The sequence below is a fragment of the Eptatretus burgeri genome, chromosome 5 (genome assembly GCF_056783735.1).
Source record: "Eptatretus burgeri isolate ZD-2024b chromosome 5, Ebu_testis_v1, whole genome shotgun sequence".
In the NCBI taxonomy this organism is placed as follows: Eukaryota; Metazoa; Chordata; class Myxini; order Myxiniformes; family Myxinidae; genus Eptatretus; species Eptatretus burgeri.
The window spans coordinates 108,680,738-108,684,976 of record NC_140965.1 but is presented as its reverse complement, the minus strand read 5'-3'; the positions used below and the strand labels follow the sequence as shown (position 1 = coordinate 108,684,976).

At 40.8% G+C, this 4,239-nt stretch overlaps 1 protein-coding gene across 3 annotated transcripts in view; it reads right to left on the bottom strand.

Annotated features, from left to right (window-relative positions):
- The window catches only part of LOC147027132 (collagen alpha-1(XII) chain-like), a 365,482-nt gene extending 363,813 nt beyond the window's left edge, over positions 1 to 1,669 (bottom strand). For all 3 annotated transcript variants that reach the window (XM_085883313.1, XM_085883312.1, XM_085883314.1), the window contains exon 1: positions 1,527 to 1,669. The gene's annotated coding sequence lies outside the window, so the exon portion shown is untranslated. The remainder of the gene's footprint in view (positions 1 to 1,526) is intronic.
- Positions 1,670 to 4,239: the final 2,570 nt, after the last annotated feature.

The window sequence follows — 4,239 nt, the reverse complement described above, 5'->3', positions numbered from 1 at the left end:
CCCCAAGACGCGTTTAATGCGTCACCTCCAATTCATTATTGGACACAACTCGCAAATCTTTCGAAAGAGAGGGTGCATCTTTGATTCGCCCCCATATCGGAAAATGTCCTTCAAGTCCAGAGTGAGCCGAGTCACAGAGAGCCATTTGTCCTCATATGTATCTCTATCACGCTTTACTTTTGTTCGTAATTTACCTCAAATGAAGTGGAGGTTAATGAAAACCCAAAGTCAAGTGACTATCACAAACGCGGGTAACCTCGCATGTTTGGTCGATTCAAGTAAATCAAATGAGTCGATTAATATTTAAAACAATCCATAAACTCTCGACAAAATGTGACATATATATATATATATATATATATATATATATATATATATATATATATATATATATATATATATATATATATATATATATATATATATATATATACATGACAGGCACTGCCCGGCTGGGTGAGCTTTTCCTGGTGGTGGTTTTGAGACATGTTGAGATTGAAAAGTTATGGAGTTATTGGCCTCTTAATGGTTACCCTTTGCCTGAGGGCGGCGGCAGCACTGCCTGAACCCATACCCCAACATACACTTTCTCGCGGCCTTTGTTTTGTGCTCTCAAAATGGCCAATGTGCAGTAGCCTAAAACCTTGCCCAGATTCTGAAGTACCTACACCCAAAATTTGGGGCCTCTACATACCACAGTTCGACCTGTAAAGAATAACATACAAACAAACACTAAGGATATATACATACATGTATATATGTCACATATGAGTGACCATCGTAGGAAATCAATATATATATATATATATATATATATATATATATATATATATATATATATATATATATATATATATATATATATATATATATCGTTTCACCAGAAGGAAACCAGCCACGTGTTCTCGACAGATGCTATTTTGACACCAAATTATATCCCACGGTAACTTCAAAAGCAATGAGACGGATTTACAAAAGGACCCAGACACCCTCACATCAGGAACTTCATTGTCAAAGATATATTGCTGCGTTCGTTCATTATACCTTTCACCTAACCCTCCACCTTTCAGTTTAGAGAAAGGTTTAAGTGCATCGTTTGTTCAGGTCTATCAGTCCGACTCTTTCATGGATGGATATTTGAATGAAAGAAGAATTCTCAAGGGGAAACCGAGAAGGCCGGCTTATGAGATGAGCTCTTTTGCGAGGAATGATAGTTCAGTGAACCTTAATAACCGCAACATATGACATAAACCACGGCTTTGCTATCGAATCAACCGGCTAAATAAGTTTTGTCAAACTCTATAAGGAAGTAGGTGAGCACCTTTCCATTTTGTACAGGTATACCTCTTCTGGACTCAAGAGTGTCTCTGTAGAAAAGGAATACCTGTTGACTACCTGCCTGATCGGTGACACAAATCAGAGTCAGACCAATAGACATTAACCAATCTCCCAAAGCCTCTTCCTTCTCATTATTTCCAATCACCACCCCCCCCCACCCCACCACCACTACCCCCAACGGTACAGACCTCTCTCTGCTGCAGTAGTCGGCTCGGCGTATGCAAAGGCGAGAGGCTGGCAGCGGGAACCGCTTCGGCTCTTTTTGTTTCGTCTCTGCTGCGCAGCCGATGACGACACGAAGGCAGGCCGTACGAGGAATCCCTTGACTCCTGTCCAAAGCGCCACGCTCTCACTTTCCAGACCGCCCTCTCCCTTCTCCGCCCTCCTCCTTGCACTCCACCATACTCTCAAATAACCCAAAAAAACTCCTCAAGTTTAGACTGGGTCACACGTCATAGCATCCACCATTCCTCAAGCAAGGTTACGAGTTACTACAGCGAATGAGGGATAAAAGTAAAGTTTTATGTGAATGGTTTGCTGTTGCCCTCCCAGCAGTCACTCAGGAATTTGTAATTAACCTGCATACTCTTTGGAAAGAAATTGTGGGATCTTTAGCGTCTACTTTGATCTAGTGCTGGCCGATGGGACATCAAGCTTAACATCCTTCTGATGGACGGTGCACACATTGATGCCTCGCTCTGCCTGTGAAACTCCAAGATGACAGTTGATTGCTGAGTCGAGATTCAAACCCAAGCTGGGCAGTTCATAGGCAAGTGCGAATACACGCATAACCTCTTTATGCTGCCCTTCCAACCCCATGATAGTGTATTGACGCATCAGATACCCCTTCAAAGTTTCCCCCAGAAGGTCGCACGTGCGAGATCACAGTTATTGGCCGAACTTCTGCGAACTGCCACTTGAATTGAAACATTTGCTCCTTCGCGCTTTTGTGCTGACATCATCACGACATAATTGGCGGGTTTTCAGAAACCGCTTCCGACAGACGGCTGGGCTGTGGGAAATCATAACTCAACTTCACGCCATTTACTCGTCCATCCTCAAAAACGAAAACACACTTGTGTTGATGTTATAGGATCACAAATCTGCGGTATTTGATGTTGCTGAGCGCACGAGGCTGGTTAAAGGGAGTCTGAGATTTGTGGGGTGCACGGTTCTGTGGGCCGGTGTGGGGTTATAGGGGAGGCGGTGGGGACTTCTATTGAAAGTCATTCCGACGCTTGGCGGACGCATAAATATTCCAGGTTTAATGCGCAGCTCTGGCCAACGGGAGCTCTTGAGTGCTAAGTTATAGCGCGCTTCAGGAATGCGTGGTGTGGAAATAAATAGAACCGTGGAGAAGCTACGCCGCGCGCTGGGCGAGAATCAGACTCACGCACAAAACAGGCGCCCTTTGTGCGTGAGCGTCCCCTTTCACCGCTTACGAGGCAGGAAAAGCGAGCAGGGATGTCTCATTGGGAAGAATGGCCAGGCTGCGGTTTTGTGGGGGGGGTGCCTGGAGAAAGGTAGGGCATGCTGGTCACAATGGGGCTGCCTGGGAGCTTGCTGCTGGTTTGGACCAATCTGCTTAACATTGAAACATCTGAATCATTTTAAAAAGTGAGCTATTAAAGGTTAAACAGTTTAAAGAGTTTGTCATTATATGAATCACAATCAATCGATTTTGCTGGCAAAACAGCAATTTGTCAGATGGTGGCATTTCTTGCACAAGTCCACAAGCACAGCTTATGGTGCATTGAAAAACGGAATGAAGTATAACTATCAAGTATCAGCGTATTGGTAGAAGTGGAATTGCCTGCCTCTGATAGATCACTTTCCGAGGTATGTCGACCCATCGAAAATACAAGCAACAACCTGAATGCCAAATGGTCTTCGACTCCATTGTTGTATCGAACATCACTCATTGGAGTCCGATGATACATTCCATATCAACCTCAGATATGTAATGGACTGAGCATTAGAGACTGATACTACATGTGAATGGCAAACCTTTTAGACGGTTATATAAGTAGCATATCAATGATCGTTATACATGACATGGATCGAGCTGTCGACTTACGTACATCTCGAGCCTTGGACATCCCATGAGTGTTTATCATGGTGGCTGTGTGTCAGGAATCAACGTTTTAGAAATAAATCTTCACCGACATTGTGACGATAACGTTAAAGTGATATTTAAAGTTAAATTTAATTTCGCAAAAGAAACATTTACAAATGCTACCTAACAGTTAATGTCAATGGATTTCATTATGGTTGATATATTGGTGCATGACATACACAGCCTCGGATCCAGCTCGGATCAAGAATGAGGAGTCTGGTTAAATCAATATATGGTTGGGGGGCTCAATAGCATGTGATTCTGGGGATCGTATGGGGGGGGTGGGAATTAATTTTCATACATACATCTATATATATATATATATATATATATATATATATATATATATATATATATATATATATATATATATATATATATATATATATATATACATATTAGAGAGGTGTGCTTACACATCGTGTAAGCACACAAACCATGTTTCTCCATTGTCTCGGGTCGCTCACCTGCATTTTTTATCATTTATTTATTTTTATTTTCATTTATGGATGTTTTCTGACGATTCTGTGATTTTTTTTTGTTGTTGTTATTGGTGAACTGGCTTCCATGTCCATCGGGCACAAAATTTCAGCTCACAATTTCACTCAGGTCATGATTTTTTTTATATCAGCAAGTGAATCAGATATATATATATATATATATATATATATATATATATATATATATATATATATATATATATATATATATATATATATATATATATATATATATATATATATATATATATACAGTATAAACATAGATTCCTAGTGTTGGCGCAA